Below are 24,026 nucleotides of genomic sequence, written 5' to 3' on the forward strand. Positions count from 1 at the left end.
TTGTATCTGAAAGAATGAAGACTTCTTGGAAGAGGTGGGACCCAGCTGGTCTGGGAAAACTGGGAGGGTCAGAAAAGAACAAAAGAAAAGGGAAGGTGTTTTAGGGATCAGGCCCTAGCCGGTTTGGCTCAGTGGCTAGATCATTGGCCTGTGGACTGACGGGTCCCAGGTTCAATTCCGGTCAAGGGCACATACCCGGGTTGTGGACTCAATCCCCAGTAGGGGATCTGCAGGAGGCAGTTACTCAGTGATTCTCATCATTGATGTTTCTCTCTCTCTCTCTACCTCTCTGAAATCAATAAAAATATATTTAAAATAAAAAAAATAATTAAAAACAACAACAAAACCCATAACGTCTATGAGGGGCAATAAAGCAGGGTGCAATAAAACGAGGTATGTCTGTATTTCCTTCGACAATCTGGATGCTTGCACCATCGGTCAGTCAACCACAGCACGGGTGTTTTTTGCGCCCTGCCCAGGTGCCAACAAGAACTGGAAACAAAACAAGATTCTGAGAGGCAGGAGAGCTGCCTGGGCCCTAGCAAGAGGGTCTGACTGAGGATGAAGGTAGAGTTCTATTTTCAAACCGAAAAACAAGGCCACCAAGTGCAAGGCGGGAAAACTACAACAGGAAGTGCTATAAAGGGTTATGCTTTATATTTTTCGTATATCTTCTAATTTTTTTTTACAATGGCATATATTATTTTTACAATGAGAAGATAATAAAGTTATAAAACAATTTAGGGTGTTAGTAGACTTGAAATTCAACACATCAACAGGGAGATGGGGCTGCCCCCCGAAAAGCTAAGGTGACCTTTGACAATAACAGAGATGTGGCAACCAAGACAGGTGGCCAGGCGGCAGTCGGTGGGTGGCAGGGAGGATCGGAGACCGGGTGGAGGCCCAGCAAGTGACCTAACCCCTCAGTTTTCTCATCTCTTAAAGTAAGGAGAGTTCCTACGTTCAAAAGTCCCTTTCTGCCGAAACCGGTTTGGCTCAGTGAATAGAACGTCGGCCTGCGGACTGAAAGGTCCCAGGTTCGATTCCGGTCAAGGGCATGTACCTTGGTTTCGGGCACATCCTCAGTAGGGGGTGTGTAGGAGGCAGCTGATTGATGATTCTCTTTCATCGATGTTTCTAACTCTCTATCCCTCTCTCTTCCGCTCTGTGAAAAATCAATAAAATATATATATTTTTAAAAAGTCCCTTTCTGCCCGGCCGGCATGGCTCAGTGGTTGAGCCTCCACCTGTGAACCAGGAGGTCACGGTTCCATTCCAGGTCAGGGCACAGGCCTGGGTTGCAGGCTGGATTCCCAGTGTGGGGCTTGCGGGAGGCAGCCAATCAATGGTCCTCTTTCATCACTGATGTTTCCATCTCTCCCTCCCTCTCCCTTCCTCCCTGAAACCAATGTAAAGAAATATTTTTAAAAGTCCCTTTCTGTTATAAAGACTTGGTCTCTAGGCCCCCATTTCCACAAAAGCCTGAGGAAACTGACCAACTGCAGTGGAGATGAGGAGGCACCAAGGCTGAGAAGCTGCTAAGATCGGAAACCTGGCTGCTGGCAGAGGGAACCGGCTTATCCCGCTTATTCCGGCAGTTCCGTGGGCAGACCCTGGGCCAGAAAGAGGGCTGGGGGAACAGACTCCCAGTGGGCAGACCCTGGGCCAGAGTGAGGGCTGGGGGAACAGACTCCCAGTGGGCAGACCCTGGGCCAGAGAGAGGGCTGGGGGAACAGACTCCCAGTGGGCAGACCCTGGGCCAGAGGGAGGGCTAGGGGAACAGACTCCACTGCAGGGAGCCCTGGCACAGCGTGACCGCTGGGGCAGGCCGCTGGGGCAGGAGCCCAGGGGGTGGCTGCTGGCCAGGCTGGGCGGCCATTTGTTGGGAACTCCGGAGGGACTGGGCCACGGGCTGAAGGCGGACAATCTCTTTCCACCCACAGAGTCCACAAGGACGGGCCAAAGCGCAGTGGTCAGGGCTTCCAGGCCTGATCGCCATTCCCCAGGAGGCAGAGCCAGGAGGCAGGCCGGCGAACAGGATGAAATGGAGAGGAAGCCACCAGAGTGGCCCCAGTTGGGAGGCTATTCCGTACACTGGGCTTGGGTGGTGAGGATGTGGACGCGCAGTGGGCCGGGGCCCCTCTCTCACTGCCACTGGCTCTGGCCCGTCTTCTGGGGCCACTCCCTCAGGTGATGGCAGCCACTGCCCAGGATGTCCCCGACTCTTCAGTCCCAGACAACCTGCCCTCCTCCTTCCTCCTGCCAGCCCCCTCGCACATTTCTAGAGTCTGTTTGAAACTCAAGCCCCCAACCCCCAAGCCAATGCACCCAGCTCTCTGAGTCCCTTCCTGTAAGCAACCAGCCACTCCTCTCCATGCCCTGAGCCCGCCCTCCTGGGCAGCAGACTCACTGATGGGGGAATAGCGGTGTGTGTGTGTGTGTGTGTGTGTGTGTGTGTGCGCGCGCGCGCGCGCGCGCGCTCAGGTCCCAGGCCACTGCAGGGCCGCTGGAAGGGAAACTAAGTCAGCTGTGGGGAGTCTGGTCCGGGGAAGGGAATGCGCATTGAGCGAACTGTCAGGTCTGCTTCCTGAATGGAAGAGCTGGGCCTGTGAGTGTTCCCTCTGCTCCTCACCTGCTCTCTTCACATACAACGATGCGACCGGCCTGCCCAGCACCTGAAACCGCTCAGCGATGTGCGGCTGAGAGCGGGTGGCCCTGCACACCCGGCCTCAACGCCAAACGGGGCACCCCTGTCTTCACCCCACTCTGCCTCCAGGCCTGAGGGGCAGCTAACCCGCCCACACACCCAGAGGAGACCGGGGCCGAGCTGCCCGCAAGCCCACAGCGGAGCTCAGTGCCCAGAGCACAGGGACCGCGCCCCGGGCAGGAGACCACGCCAGAGGCTCCCGGGCGCCGAGATGCCGGGCCACGGGCACTGCTAAGCCCCAAGTGCTTGGGGCCAGCCCCTGGCTGACGGCACGTAGGTAAACAGCCCTATAACAGCAGCTAATCACCCCTTCCGTTTATTGAGTCCTGGGCACGCTGCACCCCGGCTTCCCTCTGACATCATCGCTGACCCCGCAGCCTCCGCGGCGGGAGTCATCGCTGTCCCTATTTTTGGACGGAGAAGTCAAGGCTGGGGAGATGCAAAGCCTTGCTCACGGTCAGGGGGTAGGAAGCACTGACGCCAGCCTCTGGCCTGAGGCTGTTGGACTCAGCTGGGGCTCCTGACTTCCAAGTGAGCAATGACTGGAATGGGGGACCCTTTCCTCGTGGTTCTTCCTCTCCTGACTCTGAGCACCTGCTCTGGGCCACGCGCTGTGCTGAGGCGCAGGGAACTCAGAAAATGAGGCGCAGCCCGAGCCCCCCAGTTCACCTTCCTGGGGGAGACGGCCGGGCGGTGGGCGGGAGGGACAGGAGCAGCAGCGGGTGAGGCTGAGGACAGCAGGAAGGGGGCCCGCCCTTGAGCAGCCATCTCTGAAGCCCCCATGTCACCCATGCCAACAGAGCTGAGAGGAGGGCAGGGAGGGAGAAGCCCTGACAGAGCAGCGGCCCACGCTCACCCTCTGCCTGGCTGTGCGCAGTCCCTGTCCGTCTCTCCAGGCGGGAAAGTGAAGCCTAAAGGACCAACAACCTGCCAAGGCCCCCACCCGCCTGGCCGGCCACAGGTGCCAGACTGGCTCTCTGTAGCCATCACACTGCCTTCCCAAGAAATACAAGGAAACAGAATTCAGCCGCAGGGGGGAAGCCAGGCCTCGGAGGGAGCGCCAGGCCCAGGAGCTGGGGCCCAGAAATGCCAGCGTGCTGCTCCCTCCGTGGCTCAGCCACTGCTGCCTTGGACATTCCTGTGAAACCTGGAGAAAGGGCGAGAGGGCCCGGGAGTGGGTCAGGATGTTCCAAACCCACAGGAGCTCCAACAGGAACTCCCAGCGCCCGCCCCCGTGTGTACCTGACCTCCTCCCCAGTCCCAGTTTTCCAAGGTGGTGATCTCGCTCAGAAACTCATCCTGTCCTCACCGCCTAGGCTCAGCCAGTCCAGCCAGCTCCAGCCAGCCCCCTCCGCCTCCCCCGCCTCCCTCCGAGGGGGACTCCGGGTAACAGGCCCAGGCGCCTCCCTCTCCCCACACGCAGCACAGCGGGCGAGCTGCTGGAGGAACCCAGGAGAACTGGTAGAACTTGTGTCCCCTTTGCCAGAGGCACCCACGAACCTGCCAGCGGTAATAACAGGGCAAAGGAGTGGACCCACCTGGGAAGAGGACGACGGGCTGGCTGCCGCGGCCATGCCAGGCCCCTGCCATGAGGGCCTTGCTTGGAAGCAAGAGGGGCCCTTGGAGAGTGCAGTTCTCCACAAACCTGCCAGGACAGACCTGACTAGGGCTTTCTCCTCGCCAACAAGATGAGTCTCCTCTCATGCTCACACCCACCGCCCTCTCTCCCACTGTTCTCCCAGGAGATCTGACATTCAGGTCTGCAGCGTGAGCTGGAACCTCTAGGGCCACCATCACCCCCCACCCCAGCCCTGGCAGCCGTGGGTGTGAGGGGAGAAGGAGAGGTCAGGGCAGAAGGGATGGGAGCTGCCTTAGGAGGCCAAGGTGCTCTGAGGGTGAGCCCTGCGGAAGAGCCCTCTCCTAAGTCTGCTTTGTGTGGGCGGAATTTGTTAAAGTGAAAGAAGAGGGAAAAGAGCAAAGCATTCATGGTCTTGGTGGGAGAGTCAGGGGAAATGAATATGTATCCAATTCAACGTGGCGCATGAAAATGTGATGTCCAGCCGGGACCGGTTTGGCTCAGTGGATAGAGCGTCAGCCTGCGGACTGAAAGGTCCCGGGTTCGATTCCGGTCAAGGGCATGTACCTTGGTTGCAGGCATATCCCCTGTGGGGGTGTGCAGGAGGCGGCTGGTCGATGTTTCTCTCATCGACATTTCTAACTCTCTGTGCCTCTCAATTCCTCTCTGTGTAAAATCAATAAAATATATTTTAAAAAAAAGAAAAAAAGAAAAAGAAAATGTGATGTCCAAATGAGTTGTTGGCAGGGAAAATTTTAGCCTTAATATAGAGTTCTTACACATCAATAAGAATAAAATATACCATTAAAAACTGACAAATAGCCCTAGCTGGTTTGGCTAAAGGGTTAGCGTCCTCCTGAAGGGTCCTAGGTTCGATACTAGTCAAGGGCACATGCCCGGGTTGCAGGCTCAATTCCCAGTATGGTGTGTGCTGGGGCAACTGGTCACTGATTCTCTCTAATCATTGATGTTTCTCTCTCTCTCCCTCTCCCTTCCTCTCTGAACTGAATAAAAACATATTAAAAGAAAAACCATCCTGACAAATAGTGTGGAGAACCTATATATAAAAGAGCTTCAGAACAATCAAAATCATATAAAAAAAATTCAACTTCATTCATATTCAAAGAAATGAAAATTAAAATAAGATATAGAAGTCTATCATAAAACATTATAATGATGAAAAATAGGAATAAACTAAATGTTAATTCTAGAATACCAGTAAAATAAGGAAATATTATGTAGCCATTAAATATGTTGTTTATAAAAATATTTACTAACAGGAAAATGTTTACAATACATTAAGTTCAAAAGCAGGTCCCAAACATTGTTATGGGTAGGCACATTTTCCATGTTTGTAAACACAAGTCCATGTGTACATCATAAAAGCTAAAGAAGACTAAATACCACATTGCTCAGAATACTAAGTTATTACTCAATGGCAGAATTATGATTTTTTATTTTCATGTTTGTTGTCTATATTTTGTACTTTTTTCTACAATAATCCCTCTCCCTCCATTGCTTTTATAATGAAACCTAGTTGGCTTTGAGAGAGTCCTTGGCAGAATAAGTGTGAGAATCACTTGCATTATGTGTACAGTCTTTACCAAAAAATGGAGTCTTCTCCCTCTTTGAAAAAACATATATTTTTATTGATTTCAGAGAGGAAGGGAGAAGGAATGACAGAAACATCAATGATGAGAGAGAATCATTGATCAGCTGACTCCTGCACGCCCCACGCCGGGGATCAAGCCTGCAACTTGGGCATGTGTCCTGACTGGGACTCCAACTGTGACCTCCTGGTTCATAGGCCAACACTCAACTACTAAGCCACACCAGCCAGGTGATTCTTCTCCCTCTTAATTATACAAGTGGGGGTGAGACAGGCATAGGTGGGAGGAAGGCTGAGGTCTAAGGTCACTGGGGGTGCAGAGCTGGGGTAAGGAAGGAGATCCAGGAGTCCCAGCTCTGATGATACTCTGAGATCTACAGGAAGCCATGCCCTTGCATAGAAGGCAGCGAGGACTGGGAGTCAGAGGACGTGAGTGAATCCTAGATCTACCAGTTGACACCGAGGAAGATGCTTTATTTCTCTGAAATGCAATGCCTATAAAGGGAAGTGACAGTAATGCAGAATTGCTGAGAGAATTAAATATGACAATTGTTGGCTTTGTGCGGTACAAAGCCCCAAACAAACATTAGATGTTGTAGTTAATAACATTCATCTCCGATTCAGCCTTAGCAAGAAAGGTGGCCAGCGGCTGGGGCCCAGTCTGCATTGGCTGAGAAAATTCTGGATGTGCTGGAGGGCGGGACACAGTTCACCCCTGTGTTCAAGCAGGGTCTTGGATGTCCTGGTCCGTAGTACAGGAAATAAAATACACCTACGGTGAGTTCAGAGGAAGGTGTTTGGGGACCTTCTGACTACTCTCTGAGGAAAGAATATTTAGTTCGTAATGAGAAATCCCTGGCTAGTCACGTGCTGAGCTCTGGGCAGGTGAAAATGGTACAAAATGCAGACGTCGGTGACCCCTTCGCCTATCTGTTTACTGATGTTTTGGCCATGTTTTGGGGCCGAGTTGGGCGGACCAAGGATGCCAGAGCTTGCCATCTAAGGAGATGGGGAGAGGCTGGGTGGTGGTTCTGGTTCGATGGGGAAGCCATGGCTTCTGGGCGGAGGTGGCAGGCACGCTCGTGCACATGAGCCTTCTCATTCATAACTGGCTGGCTGCTCCGTACAGCGCCACCCACGGTTTTCACGCAGGATGGCCCGTAATGTTCCCAAGGATACTGCTGACTTCACGCCACCAGATGACAGGGATTATTGCCGAGGGGACAAGCTTTCTAAGTGCTGATCATGTTGGAGATCACTCTGGACCGCACCACTCCAAGGCTGTCCGCCCCTCGGATGAGAAGCATAGTCTTCACTCTCCTCCTCCTCCTCCTTCCCTGCCCTCACTCCTTCTCTTCCTCGGATCGCTGTCACTGCTCTGCCTCGCCTTGTTCCTCAGTCTCCCTCTCCTTCTCCTCGCGTCCCCTCGCTGGTTCCAGATCCAGCCGGCATCCTCCTCTGCTCCTCCTGTCACAGGCACTCACCCTGAGCCAGCGAGGCAGGGGTCCCAGAGCGCAGCAGCCTGTGTGGTGGGCGCAGGAGACGGCTGGGTCAGCAGGGCGGGCTGTCCCTTCCGCCCGGCACCAAGGCCTTCTGCACTAGTCCCTTCCTCAATCACCCAACACGTCTTCTAAACCCTTTTATAACCGAGCTTTTCTCCTAATGCTCCTGCCAGCCCTGCTCCCCTGCCCAGGCCCTCCCTCTCGGAGCCGCTCTTGTCTTGCTGGTGCTGACATGCCCGAGGCGGGCGCTCCGCTCCGCTCTGGTCCCGCCTGGTGGACAGACGAGGGGCCTCCTGTCCTGCGGGCAGTGGGGAGAGGAGCCGCTCAGCTCAGCCGCTTCCTCCCATCCCAGGCCTCCCCCTCCCAGGCTCTCCCTCCATCCCCGCTGCCCACCCAGCACCTGACGGAAGCCTTTTCTGCCTTTTCTGTCTCCTTCCTTAGAACGCACCCACCTAGGTTTCTTCTCATCTGAATCTCATTTCGAAATCTCCTGCCCAAGGGGTTTCCCAACGCCTCTCAGCTTTGAATCAACCTGCTGTTTACAGCACGCCCAGATGGGGACCGGTTCTGACACTACGCCCTGAAGACACTCCTGTGCCCGAGATAGTCCAGCGGTGACACCTGGACAAACATTCCTTCCTTATCTCCCTGGAGGGAGAAGCCCAGTAGGGAACTGGCCGGGAGGCAGATACAACTGTGGCTGTATCCTCCCCCGGGGGACAGACCTGGGGGCTTGCTGTCACTGGAGGCCCCTTCAGGAGGGTGACCCTCTCCGAGGGGAATTCTCTGCCCCCAAAGGGCCCAGTCCCTCCCAGGGGCCATTCCACAGGACGGGAATCTTAGTCCCCGCCATGGCTTAACGGGTGGATTTCTGGCCAGAGGGACCCGGAGCCAGGAGCAGCCGCTAGAACAAACACGGAGAAGTGGGTCAGTGTTTTTGAACAAAGGGAAACGGGTTGTTCTCTGCCTACAAAGGTGACCCACTCGCTCCCTGCCTTGGTAACCTGAGCGTCTCCCCGGCAAGGAGGGTCGCCTGTGGGCGGCTGGCGGACCAGGATTGGGGAGAAATAGGAGCCTGGGTCTGTGCATCATGTTCTGGCCAAGAAGCCGTTTCACCTTGATTTTTAAAAACGGACTCATAGCCCAGTTCTGCATCCGAGTCCCAGAGAGCCAATCCCTGCATGCAAATGAGCAGGCAGATCATGGGTGCCCGGCGGCTCTGAGGCCGGCACTGCCTCACGGAGGTGAACGCTGTGGCGGACAGAGCCTGTCCCCGCTCGGCTCCTCTGATCTGAGAGGAGACACCGATGCCACGGCACACTCCTGCTCTTGGCACTTGGTGTCACTCTTGCTTCACCCTGACTCAGCTCAAAGCCTTCAGACTAGTGGCCATCACCACAGAGACAACTCTATCCTCCATCCCACCCTCCCTGTGCACGCGCGCGCGCGCACATACACACACACACACACACACACACACACACACGCGCACACACACGCGCACACGCACACGCAAGCACGCACACGCACACGCACACCCGGGCTGAGCCCCCTCTCGCCCAGCTCTCCCGGAGGACAGGGAGTGCCAGGTGGGACGACAGGAGTGCCACACATCGAATGGCAGGAGGAAGGGCCTCATCTTCCCTGAGCCAAGCCTGGGTGGAGCCTGGGCTCCTGGAATGGTTGGTGGCTGACTTCACCCCATTTTCTTAAAAGTCAGGCTTGCTCACAAGGCAATCTCATGGCACAAACACACACACCCAAACACTAAGAGTCGCCTGACATCACACTGGCAAATTTTGGTGGCGGCAACACAGACACTACCCATGTATAGCTGCAAGGTTTGCTGTGAGTCTCTCTTCAACTCTTGGTTACCAGGCCTTTGTCAATCTCCAGTGCCGGAGTCCACAGTGTTTTTCTGCTAAGAACACCTTGGCCAACCATATGAATGTTACAGTCCCTTGTAGCTCGTCTAATAATCAGCATTACTAAGCTTCTCCCGCCATGCTCCTCAGCCACTGTTCCACCTTCCCAAGCCTTCCCGGCCTCTGCTGTCTCCCTTTCCTCATTCAACAAGGATCTGGTGAGCTCCCACCAGTCTCTGGGCTCACTCAGGCGTCTCCTCTTGCAAACCCCTCCCTCTACATTGCCTCTGGCACATGTCCCTGTCCTTGAGGTTCTCCTGTGGGTCTAACATCCTTTCCCCCAAAACCCCACTCCTTTCCCACCCACAAGGCCAGGCCTTCAGGATGAGGTCTGACAGCCCCGAGGAGCACAGGCTTGGTGAAGAGCCACTAGCCAGGAAGAGCTGTGTGCAAAAGGCCGCCTGCCCAAGCCACAGCTGTCCTTCAGCCAGCTGCTGCCCACTGCGGGCACACCGCCACCAGCCTGCTAACATAACGCTCTCTAGGCTATGGGCTCGCGGTCACCTGATGCTCCGATCCCTCACAGGGAACTGGCTGTCCGGAGCAAGAGGTCCCGGGGAAGGTGGGGCTGCCATCTGCCCTCCAGTCAGAATTCTGACGCCTGACGCACCAGGGAGCGGAGGTCACCGCTGCCCTGCAGCCTCATCTTTGAAAACATCTTGTAAACACGCATCAGAGGAAGAAATCTTCATTCTACCTCTGATTAGTTCCTGGCTGGGCTGGAACGATGCTGCCCGACAAGTCACGCTGGAGATGACAGGGCCCGCGTGAGGAGGCTCCAGGGACTGACCTAGGCTTATCCTCCTTCTGGAGATAAGCGTGTGGATGCCAAGGTCAGGAGCAACACAGAGCCATGGGCACTGTGTCCACAGCAGACGGTGGGAGCCCTGGGCCTGGGGCTTTGTGAACCGCCCAGGGGAATGGCCAGTCGGGCTGCATTCTCCCTGAAGTCATCAAAGCACTGTGACCACAAAAAGGGCTTCCGTCCTGAGCGGCACACGCAGAGCAGCTTGGATGCTCCACCTGTGGAATCAGCATCAAGAGATTTCAGAAGCATCATTTTTGGTTCTTGGGCAGCTGGTGATCATTGGTCCTGGCACCCACAAACCAACAACAACAACAAAGCACTGTATGACCGTGATCTTGATCTTACCAACATCTAAGGAAGGGAAGAAAGAATAGAGCAGAAGTCTTTGATTTTAATTAAAAAAAAGAAAAAAAGAATGGGGAGGAGGAGCCTGTGAACTAACCAGAAAGTCAATAAAGCAGCACAAACTCACCCTAGCTGGTTTGGCTCAGTGGATAGAGGGTTGGCCTGCGGACTGAAGGGTCCCAGGTTCAATTCCAGTCAAGGGCACTGGGGTTGCAGTCTCAATCCCCAGTGGGGAACCTGCAGGAGGCAGCCGATCCATGACTCTCTCTTCTCATTGATGTTTTTCTCTCTCTCCCTCTCCCTTCCTCTTTGAAATCAATAAAGATAGATTTTAAAAAAGAAAAAGAGCACATACCTTTGTTGCAGGCTTGATCCCCTGCCCCGCCAGGGCATGGGTGGGAGGCAACAATCAATGTCTCTCTCTCTCTCTGTGGCTCTCCTCCTCCCGCCCACCCTCTGAAAATCAATGGAAAATCCCTGGGTGAGGATTAACAACCACAAAAAGAAGCACAGACTCAGAAGCCCTGACCCAGGCCCCAAGGCCACAGCAAATCAGACACTGGGTGATTCTGCATGTGTGTGTTCAGACTGAATTCAAAAGATAGGCTGAATCGGACCCCTCTTGAAAGAATACCAAGGTGCAAATCCCCCCCGCCCTGACATAACCAAACTTTGTAAATAACAGAGACGCTCACCAGAGAAATTAGAAGACAAAATAGCTAAGTGGTTCAAGAAGGCGTGGCTAGAAGCATGCGTGTTCCCTAAAGCCAGACGTGTAGACAGTCAAAAATACAAGGTTAATGAGCTTATCCATTTGGAGTGATTCTTCTCATCTCACCGAGTCTGGGGTTCAACTATTTCACCTCTGAAATCCAGCAGGCTGCTGCTGGGCCCTCCGCCCTCAGCACTTCTTCCAGAGGCTGCTCCACGCAATTCTTCCTCAGTTTACCCTTCTGCCCAGGCAACTGACCCCCAACAATTCCGCCCCCAGTGTCTGTAGAGGGAGATTACAGCTTCAGGCGTTCGGAGATGTCTTCTGATCTCTTCCCTTTCCTCCTTAGTTGCTCCCTGAAATCCCTCTTACACCCTTTACACATGCTTCTTCTAAGAGATGGGTACCTGTCCTGGTTAATTCCTACAAGTTCACCAGGTTCTCTCATGCTCAAGTTCAAAGCACTCTGATCGCAGTAATCACTGTTTGCTGTAGTGCTGTCCTAGCCTTTTCTATCTGCAGTATTTCTTAACATTAACGTAATTGAACTTAAGAGATATTGCACACGTAGCGCAATCCGGGAAGCTAATCATGTAAACAGTGTCTTGCTGACAGGATAGGTCCAGCCCAGGAAGCCACGCAGTCAGCAGTGTCGTCCCACAGGTGACAACAGATCCCAAACAGCCGCAGGCGCTCCTGGGAGGCACGCGTGGGTGACATCATTCAAGCAGGGCTGGGCCACCCTGGCTGGCGCTCCCTTTCCAGTGTTTGTCCTTTAGAACTAATAGGTGGGGTGTCACCCCAATATTTTATTCTCTCTCTGATCCAGGCCCGCCTGGAGACCAAGACGGAGCAAGCCTGCACTTGAACACTTCGTTGCCACTTTTCCAGAGCCCGAGGCTAGCCTCGCTCATGCTCGGGGCTGTGCGTGACCTTGCTGTCCCACGCCAGGGAGCCATCTATTAGAAAGACATACAGACAGACAGACAACCTTCCAATGAGGGCAACTACACGTACTCCGATGTAAGCCCTTGGTTCCGTTTCTTTCTCTTCAAGAAGAGAGTATTTTGAGGAATTCCTCACTGACAATAACATGGCAATGTTCTCCCGGAGCCCTTCACCCGCAGCCACCCCCGGAGAGCCACGCCGCTGGCATCTGCCCCAAAGAGCCTGAGCCTCCAGTGTGAGCTTGACTTTCAGATCTGTCCTTCTCATGGGGTTTTCTGGACGAAAGAGAAACCCTAACCTGTGTTTGCTGGCTGATGGGAACAACGTTAACATAAAGGGATCTTGCCGAAACCAGTTTGGCTCAATGGATAGAGCGTTGGTCTGCAGACTGAAAGGTCCCAGGTTCGATTCCGGTCAAGGGCACGTACCTTGGTTGCGGGCACATCCCCAGTAGGGGTTGTGCAAGAGGCAGCTGGTTGATGTATCTCTCTCATCGACGTTTCCAACTCTCTATCCCTCTCAATTCCTCTCTGTGTAAAATCAATAAAATATATTAACAACAACAACAACAAAAAAAAAACACTCTCGATTAAAAAAATAAATTAATTAATTAAAAAAAAAAGATAAAGGGATCTTGGGGAAATCATGACAGCATCTAAGGAATCCTAGTGCAAAAGTTCCCAGCACCCCTCTCCAACCCCAAACCAATTGCAGACACAGACCCGCCCTTCTCCAGGCGGCTTTAGCAACCAGATAGGATCAGCAATCTGCCCTCTCCCTCCCAACCGAATCCGTGCCCGACTGGTTAGTCCCAGGGCTGCTCAGAGACACCACCAAGTAGCAGCCCTTCCCAGGAGGGGCAGTGCCCTTCAGAAAGCCTGGCACCCCCCTGAGAACGCCTCCCAGCCGCTGCCTCTGGCAGGCGCAGAGGGAGGGCTCGGGGAGCAGGGTGCCGCTGGATGTGGCAGCCCAGGTCCGAAGGAGGAACAGTGCCCGGCGGGCAAGGAAAGGCCTGAGAATGAAGGGCTGCCTGCCGCGTCGCTGCGCAGGTCTGAGCTGGAAGACTGAGCAAGAAACTAAATGACGAAACAAACATTCTCGGTGGTGATCAAACTCCCAGATTAGGCCTGTTTGCTCTCTTTAAAAAAAAAAAAAGATGCACCTCTGTAGCATCGGTTCTCCTCAGGGCATGTGAAACTCGGTCTCTCCCTCAGTCCTCCCCAGAGACAGGAGGGAGAAGAAGCAGGCTCTGATGGAGTGCCAGGGCAGGTGGTGAGCGGATGGACCGCTCTCCTTACACTCGTCACCTCTAACTTTTGTGGGGCTGAGCAGGCCAGTGTGACTGCACCCGCCCTCACACACCTGCCTCACACACCAGGTTTTCCTCCTGCAGCCTCAGCCCCACTGACTCACTCACTCAGAGCCTTGATTCTCACTGAGGACTCATCTCCCACTGGTGACAGCTTTCGACAGTTAGCTTCCAGTTTTTTGTTTGTTTGTTTGTTTTTTTAATATATTTTATTGATTGTTTTTAGAGAGGAAGGCGAAATAGAGAGCTAGAAACATCGATGAGAGAGAAACATCGACCAGTTGCCTCTTGCACAACCCCTATCGGGGATGTGCCCGCAATCAAGGTACATACCCTTGACCGGAATCGAACCCGGGACCTTTCAGTCCGCAGGCCGGCGCTCTATCCACTGAGCAAAACCGGTTTTGGCAGCTTCCAGTTTTTCTGTCCTCTCTCCTACCTAAATGCTCTAGGAGAGCTTCTTATTTATTGACTGATTGGTTTTTATTTATTAATCCTCACCCAAGGGTATGTTTCCATTGCTTTCAGATAGGGGGGAAGGAAAGAAGGGAGAATAGGGTGAAAGAGAGAAACATGGATGTGAGAGAAACACGTTGATGCGTTGCTTCCTGCTTGCACCCCCACTGGGGCTGGGGATCAAGCCTGTAATCCAGATATGTGCCCTTGACCGGAATCAAACCTGGGACCTGTCAGTCTAAAGGCCAGCGCTCCAACCACTGAGCCAAATTGGCCAGGGCTAACTTTATATTTAAATAAGTCCAAGGATGAATGTCTGACATAGTGAAGACTATTTCTGTAAAACGAGGAGTCTTTCCAAATTCGCTTGCCTCATCTGGGGTTGGCATAAATCTTTTTTTTCTAGAACTGGTTTCCTTTGCCACCTAAACTGAAAAAAAAAAAGAAAAAAAAAGGTAAAAACCAATTTCTGTCTGACTGCATCAAAAATTCTTTAAGGTCCTACAAATACAAGTAACCATTCCCAAAGGACTCGCATTGAAAGGGCAGAAGAGGCCGAAACCGGTTTGGCTCAGTGGTAGAGGGTCGGTCTGCGGACTGAAAGGTCCCAGGTTCGATTCCGGTCAAGGGCATATTCATTGGTTGCGGGCACATCCCCGGTAGGGGGTATGCAAGAGGCAGTTGGTTGGTGTTTCTCTCTCATTGACGTTTCTAGCTCTCTCTCTCTCCCTTCCTCTCTGTAAAAAATCAATAAAAAAATATATTTTTTAAAAAAAAGGCAGAAGAGAAATGGGAATGCTGACCAATGCAGGGAGCTCCGGGACCAGCTCTGCTCCCGCGGGGAAGGACAGTCCTGAGGTGATACCGCCCGCCATTGCTGAGCCGCCTCTCCAGTGAGCACATTCAGCACTGGGACCTGGTGCCAGGTGTGGGCTGGCAGAGGAGTTGAGATTGTCTCAGAAGCTGATGCCATATGGCTGCCTCAGGGCCTCTCAGTCATGCCCATCAGTGCTCTCCCCAGATGCCTGGAGTTTATTACACTAATTAAAGCAGATGCTCAAACAAGCCTCCACATGGACCTATCCACAATTTCCATTTTCCCCACCAAATCAGCCTCCCCCTTTAAAAGGGATATGTCTCGACCTAACCGGTTTGGCTCAGTGGATAGAGCATCGAGTCGCAGGTTCGATTCCGGTCAAGGGCATGTACCTTGGTTGCAGGCACATACCAACTAGGGGGTGTGCAGGAGGCAGCTGATGATGTTTCTCTCTCATCGATGTTTCTCACTCTATCCCTCTCCCTTCCTCTCTGTAAAAAATCAATAAAAATATTTTTTAAAATAAAAATAAATAAAAAGGATATGTTTTGCCCAGCCGCATCAACCTATGAACCAGGAGATCACAGCTGGATTTCCAGTCAGGGCATATGCCCAAGTTGCAGGCTCGATCCCCAATTGTGCAGGAAGCAGCCAATCAATGATTCCAGTAAAGATATATTTAAATAAATAAATAAGCTATGTCAGCAGTAAACGAATATAACTTTGTCTACTGATTCAGGCACGAGGTGTTATTGCTCTGATCAAACTGGCTCTGTTTAGATTAAAAAGTAATTATTCCAAAAGAAGAGTTTCTGGTTAAAATTAAACCACAGTCCACGAGCTATGAGAACATGGACTTTGGACAAACGCCAAGAGGCCAGTTCTGGGCCTCTCCCTGAGAGGAAGAAATCTTCAACAACTGACCACATGAAACAAGTTAAGTAAGCCCTAGCTGGGTTAGCTCAGTGGATAGAGTGTCAGCCTACCGGCCGAAGGATCCGGGTTCGATTCCAGCCAAGGGCACATGCCTGGGTTGCAGGCTCAATCTCCAGTGGGAGGCGTGCAGAAGGCAGCCCATCAATAATTCTTTCTCATCATTGATGTTTCTATCTCTCTCTCCCTCTCCCTTCCTCTGAAATGTTAAAAAAAAAAAAAAAAGTTAAGTAAAATGTTGGAACCTGTTCAACCACCCTACTTCAGTTAGAAGCACCTTTTAACAACATTAGGAAAGCGAAACCAGCTGTGGGTGGGGTGGCACTGCTGCAGGTCATCCCGCCTGGAGAAGCCTGATCAGCGCGCCTACATGACCGACGTGCGGCACTGTTAGGCGCAGACCAGGTGGCCACAGGCGCACGCTAGCAGCTTCGGTGGCTCCCTGCCCGGGGCCGCGCCTCTGTTTTGGTGATCACCAGCTCAGCTCCGGAGCTGACTTGGGCAACCAGCCCTGATTTGTTATTCCACAGCGTGATTAAGAAACAATCACCCAATAGAGAAGAGGCCCAAGGGAGCTGAGAGCTTGCTGGGTCATGAGTCTCTGGCGGAAGGAGCGGGGAGGGAGGAGGCAGGACCAGGAGGTCCTATGAGGTGACTCGGAAGCCAGCCTCGCAGTGCCCTCTCCTGGAAAGCTGGGCACTCACCCAGTGGGCTGGGTGGCAGCAGACAAACCCCGCGGTGCAGGCGTGCGAGTCTTCCAACCAGGTGTGCCACTGCCCCCTGTTGGACACCACGCTCCTCCGCTTTCCCAGACAGAGGGCTGAATTGAAATGTTAGCGATAAGCCCCACTAGGTGATCTCAAGCAAGGCACCACCTTCTAAGTCTCAGTTTCCACATCTATAATATGGAGGCGGTGGTAAGAACACCTGTCCTGCCAAAACCGGTTTGGCTCAGTGGATAGAGCGTCAGCCTGCGGACTGAAGGGTCCCGGGTTTGATTCCGGACGGGGGCATGTACCTTGGTTGTAGACAAATCCCCAGTGGGGGGTGTGCGGGAGGCAGCTGGTCCACGTTTCTAGCTTTCTATCCCTCTCTCTTCCTCTTTGTAAAAACAATAAAACAGCCGAAACCGGTTTGGCTCAGTGGTAGAGCGTCAGTCTGCGAACTGTAAGGTCCCAAGTTCGATTCCGGTCAAGGGCATGTACATTGGATGCGGGCACATCCCCGGTAGGGGGTGTGCAAGAGGCAACTGGTCGATGTTTATCTCTCATCGACGTTTCTAACTCTCTGTCCCTCTCTCTTCCTCTCTGTAAAAAATCAATAAAATATATATTTTTAAAAAACTCAATAAAACATATTTTTTAAAAAAGATATGAAAAAAACAACAAAAACACCTGTCCTTCACCAGGAGGAAATGAATGAAATAACTTTGCCTGCCTTCCTGCCTCCTGCCTCCACATAACCCAGGTCACTTTCCTGAGTGTCTTTCTCTCCAGTGTCTCTGAACTACGAGCGAATTATAAAAAATATGTAATCATGTTATTCTGAGCTTTAAAAGCGAGTGGCTTCTCTTCTATTAGCTTTAAACACAATTTTCAAAGCATTTTTTCTATAAGCATTTATCATCATTGAAATCAATTTTCTGGCGATGGTGTGTTCAGTGGCTCATTTCCTCCCTAGATGATGTGGGGACCTGTGCTAGTATGTCCTCCGTCAGCATTTCACTCCCGCACCCACCTCTCTGGTGCCTATTGCACAGTAAAGCCTGATAATTATCTGTTGACTAAGCACATGGGTGAATCATAGGAACTGGGGAAGGCGGGCCAGAAGCAGAGAGGGCAAAGTCAGAGATGGCGGGGAATCCTTTCTCAAGAGCAGCACAGACTAATATTAAAAATAAAAGGGCCGGTGATGAAAAGATTGGAAACCAGACAGAGGCGGTGGTTGCACAACAGTGTGAATGCACTAAATGCCACTGGATTGTACACTTTAATACGGCTAATTATATGTTCTGTGAATTTTACCTCGATCATAAAAAAAATGAAAGCACAGAACTGTAATACAATCATTATGATCCGTGATGATTGAGCCTCTACACTAGGGGTGTCGAACTCAATCAGAGAAGGGGCCAAAATCTAAAATCCAGCCTAAATCTCGGGCCGAATGGTTTACTGAACAGTCATAAACTGTCATTGTGATGGAAACGCAGCGGAGTGCAGTGATGACAGCGCGGTGCAGGCCACATTGCAAGGGCTGGCGGGACGGATTTGGCCCGCGGGCCTTGTGTTTGACACATGTGCTCTACACATACGTGATGAAGTCCGCCCTGTACCCTGCTTGACGGTTCACAGAAATATCTCCACATACATGGTTTTACTTGCTCCTCCCAACGTGGGCTCGTGGACCAGGAGCATGAGGAGCGCAGATGTTCGCTCAGTGACTTCCTGTCCCTCCAGCAGGCCCGGCACTTGCCCCTCAGGCTCTGTCCCTGCCGCCCTCTCTCCCGGAAAGGACTTTCTCCAAACAGCTGCTCCCCCTCCCCTCCCGTGGGCCCTGCTCATCAGACAGGCTCTCCCTACAGGGCTGCACACACCGCCACCCTCTCTCCTCGCCCTGCTGGCCTCTCCTTCAAAATTCTTAGCTCACATCACATGTCATCCTCACTGTTCTGTCTCCTTCCACACAGCATACACTTCAAGAGGCCAGGGTGACTTGTCAGTTTGGTCTCTGTTAAAATCCTGACCTCTGGGCCAAAGCCGGTTTGGCTCAGTGGATAGAGCGTCGGCATGTGGACTCAAGGGTTGCAGGTTCGATTCCGTTCAAGGGCATGTACCTTTGTTGCGGGCACATCCCCAGTGGAGGGTGTGCAAGAGGCAGCTGATTGATGATTCTCTCTCATCGATGAGTCTAACTCTCTATCCCTCTCTCTTCCTCTCTGTAAAAAATCAATAAAATATATATATATTTTTTAAAAATCCCGACCTCTGGAATAGTGCCTGGCAAATAACAGGTGCCTCTAAATATCTGTTAAGTGAAAAAGTGGTAGAATTTTACCACGAACTTGGCTGGATCTTCTTGGGCCACACCACAAAAAGAAAACGACGTGACTGAGATAAACACCAGTTGTTAATGAGCTGTAACGAAGTGTACCTTGTTCACAAATCAGTCCCCGCGTGCTCCGCTGGTCCTGGGGCAGGGCGCCTGACTGCTGTGTCCCTGGCTCTCGGCACGGGTTTGATCACGCAGTATTAGGCTCTTGTCTATGTATCAATAAGAAAAGTGGATTCTGAGCAATACAGACACGAACAGAACCGGCCACAACAGAACCAGGTCCCACCCTAGGCACGCACATCAGGGGTGGGGCGTCTCTGAGGAGAGGAGGGGGAGGAGAAGGAGTAAGGGAAGGAGAAAGAGGAAGAAGGATGTGCTGGCCACGGGTCAGAGTCCAAGCGGCAGCAGAGAGCGGCCCCCACGCCGTGTACTCTGGGTAGAAATGGCTCTGCAATGCGAACCTCACAGTTACTTCTCACTCCCAGGGAACTGGCAGGGCTGGCCTAGAGCCGGGTCAGTGTGATCTGACAGGATGAACACTCTGGCAAGGTGAACAGTGAACTTCTGCGACGAGGGGCCATCCCATAATAGTGCCCAGCAGCAGCCGCCACCTTCCTCCAGCTCTGAAATCAGGGGCCAGGCATGATGGAGCTGGTGTCACACCAGAACCCAGATTAGGAGTCACTCCTGAAGCTAGTCAGCTTGCTTCCTTCCTTCCTTCCTTCTTTTCTTCCTCCCTCCCTCTATTCTTCCCTCCCTCCCTCCCAAATTTCCTTCCTTTCTCCCTTCCTCCCCTTCCTTCCTTCCTTCCTTCAATTTCAAGCTATATAAAACTATGGTACACACACGTACATGCACACATTGCCCCTAAAAGCTTCCTTATAATACACCCAAAGCACAAAGCTCAAAATTCAAGCCAATGACTTATTACAAAACAAATTAAACAGAAAAATATCACAGCATAATCTGTACAGCTGCCACTGCTTTTGCCACTTTCCATGGTATGACTGATAATTCATCTCAGGAACGAGGACAGTCAGCTTTGTCCTGCACTTCGGCACACGCGCCTGCTCCCTGGGGGCACTCAGGCATGGGGAGGTATGTAGTTTTCCTCAATTCCCACAAGATTTAGAAAAAGACAAGCAAAACCAAACACAGTGTTTTTATCTTATACTGCATTTAGCCCTAACTGGTTTGGCTCAGTGGTTAGCGTGTTTGCCTGCGGACTGAAGGGTCTCAGGTTCGATTCCAGCCAAGGGCACATGCCTAGGTTGTGGGCTTGATCCCCAGTCGGGGGGCATGCAGAGTGAGGTTGATGACACAGAGCAAACACCATTATCTCCAAGCTTGGTGCCTCCCTCCTCACCACCATTCACAATCAGGAAATCCTGCTAAACAGGACCTCTAAAACCCTCTCCAATCTACCCTCTCTTCGTTTCCGTTTGTCTGCCTTAGTCCATAACCTCGTCCTCTCTCCCCTGAACTATTCATTATGCGCTAATAATTGCACCTCCTGCTTTGCTGAACACCTACTCTGTGTCAGACAGAGCACCATTCAGCGCCCCCCTCTGACCCACTCCCTCGCTGTACCCAGTTGATTGGGAACTCTGGGCTTGGAACATTATGTCAAGCAAAGATCTGATGCTGTCATTCTCCCTGTCACCTACAGAACAAAGGCTAACTTCCTTAATCCTGAATCAAGGCTGGCCCTAGGCTCTGCCCAAGCTCCCATCCCACCAGCCTCTAGAATACCCTCTCTCCTCCCCTTCCTGAGGGAGCAGGCAGGTCCTGGTCAAGGTACCTTGGCAAATACTATCCTCTCTGCTTAGAAAGTTGATGTGTCCTCTTCTCACCCACTGTTACCTCCTCACCCTTTGAAGTCCAGCCTAAAATGGTTATCTCCACCGAAGGCTTCTCTGATCACCTCCCTAATTAGCCCCCTGGGGTCAGGCCTTCCCTTCTCTGTGGTTCCCATGCACTTGGTGCGTAGCTCCCTCACACCGCGTGGTGAGCTACTTGCTGAGACATCTGTCTCAACATGAGAAAGGAGGCCAAGGACAAGGCCTAGCCCTATACTTTGGCTGCCTTCCCAACTGGCACATACTCAGTACTGGCTGAATGAATGAATGGGATGGACTGAGAGGACATTTTCATAAAACCAAACTGTAATGTCACTTTAAACACATCCTGTTGCAGGAAACAGGAATTTTGGAGAATATGCAAAGAAAAAATAGGATGATAAGATGTTTAAAAATCACTCAGGAGCCCTCAATTCTCTGAATTGTGTGCATTTTAGTTAATTTTAGTAAAAAGGGATATTATAAAGTACTAGCTCTCTAGGTGATTGAAAGTATCTATACATGCCCTAACCGGTTTTGCTCAGTGGTTAGAGCATAGGCCTTTGGACTGAAGGGTCCCAGGTTTGATTTCAGTCAAGGGCATGTACCATGGTTGTGGGCACATCCCAAGTAGGGGGTGTGCAGGAGGCAGCTGATCCATGTTTCTCTCTCATCAATGTTTCTAACTCTCTGTCCCCCTCCCTTCCTCTCTGGAAAAAAAAATCAATAATAAAATATATATTTTTTTAATTATCTATACCTACAAGGTGGCTGCCATTTCCCACAGGTTCTTGATCTTCACTTTTTCTTTCTGTGGCTTCAGTGAAGTGCGTCCGCTCTCCCAAGAGAAAATGTAATCCAGCCAAAGAAAAAGTCTGATTGCGGGGTTCATAATGTATGTGCTGTGCAGTGCAATCCGAGAGCCGCACGACAGGACACTGTCCATGCTGACCTCATGCGTGTGCAGGCCTCTTCCAAGAGAGGCAACACGTTCTCGGCGCCCAGAGAAGCCCGCCAGAGGAGGCTCGGAGTGGATGGCCTCGGGAAGGCAGAGATCTGGGGGGGAAATAAACATCATTGCTTTTCGGCATTTGTGGTCTTAAAAACTTGCCAGTGAAGCACTCATCAACAAGCAGTCCCTGGGTGAATGGGAGGTTGTTGCACAGCCTCCCTCCCTGCCCCCTGGGCGGGCTCAGAGCCCTGGCTTTGACGGGCTACAAAACCGAGGTGGCCATCTAGCAGTGTGGCTCTGAGCTCAGGCTGCTGGGCTCAAGCCTGGCCCTTGCAGTTTCTAGTTGGTAGAGTTGATGGAGTAAGAGTTCCTACTGTAACTTTCAGAATACAGCAGATAGAAGCATGGACTAATTAGCTAAATCCATGTGGACACAATTAGGTAATTCCAGAATATATATATATGGCAATCCGTAAACAAGAGAGTTAAAATTAAACATTGCATAAAAAGGATAAGAAGGTAAAATGAAGCTGCCAGAGAATAAACAGAAAGAGAGGGATAAAAATAGAAAAAAGTAAGAGCTATAATTCAAGCTCCAAAATCCTGTAGTAGAACTACAGAAATTGGGATAAAAGTGCAGACTGAGCCGAAACCGATTTGGCTCAGTGGATAGAGCGTTGGCCTGCAAACTGAAAGGTCCTGGGTTCGATTCCTGTCAAGGGAATGTACCTTGGTTGCGGACACATCCCCAGTAGGGGGTGTGCAAGAGGCAGCTGATCGATGATTCTCTCTCATCGATGTTTCTAACTCTCTATCCCTCTCTCTTCCTCTGTGAAAAATCAATAAAATATATTTAAAAAAAAAAGTGCAGACTGAGCTATGGAGTGGAAGAAAACAGGTATTTTCTATAAGGGGGAAAACATAGAATAAAAATAAAGAGAGGAACAACACCATATTTACAAATAGCAACACTTGGAAATTAGAAGACAGTAGGGCAATGCCTTCAAAATCCCAAGGGAAAAGTATTTCTAACCTAGAATCCCATACCCAGCTAAACTAACAATAAATTATGAGCAAAGAATCAACATTTTCAGACAGATAAGGTGTCATAAAGTTTACCTCCTATGTCACTTTCTCTGGAAGCTATTAGATGATATGGTTGACCAAAATGAGCCTGTAAAACAAGAAAGAGGAAGAAGGTTTAAAATCCAGGCAGGAGGAGATCCAACACAGAACAGAGAGAAATCTTTTTATAAAATAGCTTTTATTTATTCTTATTATTTTTTATTACTATTTTTTAATCCTCATCTGAGGATATTTTTCCATTTATTTATTTATTTATTTTTTTTAGAGAGAGGGTAAGGAAAAGACAGAGAAATATTGATGTGAGAGAAACACATTGATTGGTTACCTCCAGCGTGAGCCCAAACCAGGGACCAGGCCCAGGAGGAACCTGCAACCTGAATCTAACATGGAACCCTTCAGTCTGCAGGCCAACACTCCAACCACTGAGCCAAACCGGCTAGGGTGATTTTTTTAAAATTATTTTTAAATTTCATTTTTTCTACCATTTATCCCCACTGTACCCTCTTCCACCACCCCCCTTCCTCCCCTCTGTCCTCCCAAAGTCTTAAGAAGCCCAGGAAAGCAGCTATGCTTGTTTTCAGAACACAACCACCCTACATTACACCCAAAGGACAAAGCACTCCAAAAAAGAAAATTCCAGTGGACAAAACTGAATTGATATATTATCTGTTAGGTTTGACTATATAAATAAAAATATTGCATGGGGTTTACATATCTTTTGGAGACTTTGGGGGAAATTAATAAAGGGTATGTAGAAAACTTAATTAAAAATCATGAGGCTTGGGGGGGCAATGGTAAGATATGTACACAAATAATAATTTAATAAAAAATAATTTAAAAAATCATGAGGCTATTATAAATTTGTATTATGATACTTGTGTTATATTATGATATGAAGTTTCTACTCCTTAGGTATTTTACAGACTTTTAAAAGTACACAAAGAGCCGAAAGCCGTTTGGCTCAGCGGTAGAGCATCGGTCTGCTGACTGAAAGGTCCCAGGTTCCATTCTGGTCAGGGACACATGCCCCAGTTGTGGGCTCAATCCAGTGGGGGACTTGCAGGAGGCAGCCGATCCATTATTCTCTCTCATCGTGGATGTTTCTCTCTCCCTCTTCCTTCCTTTCTGAAATCAATAAAAATATATATTTTTTAAAAAGCACATGAGAAAAGTGCGTTAAGTATTCCTTTCATCCTAACTATCCCTGATCGTTGTCCTATCCAAGAGACAGGATTTAAGAGCCTAAATTCTGACATTGATGTCTTGACAGTGGGCACTCAGGGAGTCTTCTCTCTTCCCTGGAATGAGGGTAGACAGTGGGTGGCATGTGGAAGACATTTTTAAAAAGTCCCAAACCAGCATGGCTCAATGGTTGAGTTTTGACTTATGAACCAGGAAGTCATGATTTGATTCCCATTGTGGGGTGTGCAGGAGGCAGCCAATCAATAGCCA

The 24,026-nt window shown here is 50.8% G+C and overlaps 2 long non-coding RNA genes and 1 other non-coding gene across 4 annotated transcripts; 1 reads left to right on the top strand and 2 right to left on the bottom strand.

Moving 5' to 3' along the window:
• Window positions 1-7,420: 7,420 nt before the first annotated feature.
• On the bottom strand, window positions 7,421-22,670 carry LOC118706917. Of its 2 annotated transcripts, XR_006740185.1 has the most exons (4): window positions 22,608-22,670; window positions 21,297-21,592; window positions 18,798-18,907; window positions 7,421-8,298 (listed from the first exon to the last, which is right to left on the bottom strand). It is a non-coding gene; the product is annotated as an uncharacterized LOC118706917 (long non-coding RNA). The 2 variants fall into 2 exon arrangements; XR_004984148.2 differs by lacking the exon at window positions 21,297-21,592.
• LOC118706994 lies at window positions 10,291-10,423 on the top strand. Its single transcript, XR_004984170.1, has one exon. It is a non-coding gene; the product is annotated as a U11 spliceosomal RNA (small nuclear RNA).
• LOC118706920 lies at window positions 18,255-18,791 on the bottom strand. The gene is made up of 2 exons (XR_004984152.1): window positions 18,630-18,791; window positions 18,255-18,390 (listed from the first exon to the last, which is right to left on the bottom strand). It is a non-coding gene; the product is annotated as an uncharacterized LOC118706920 (long non-coding RNA).
• Window positions 22,671-24,026: the final 1,356 nt, after the last annotated feature.

Source organism: Pipistrellus kuhlii, unplaced genomic scaffold (assembly GCF_014108245.1).
Source record: "Pipistrellus kuhlii isolate mPipKuh1 unplaced genomic scaffold, mPipKuh1.p scaffold_m20_p_56, whole genome shotgun sequence".
In the NCBI taxonomy this organism is placed as follows: Eukaryota; Metazoa; Chordata; class Mammalia; order Chiroptera; family Vespertilionidae; genus Pipistrellus; species Pipistrellus kuhlii.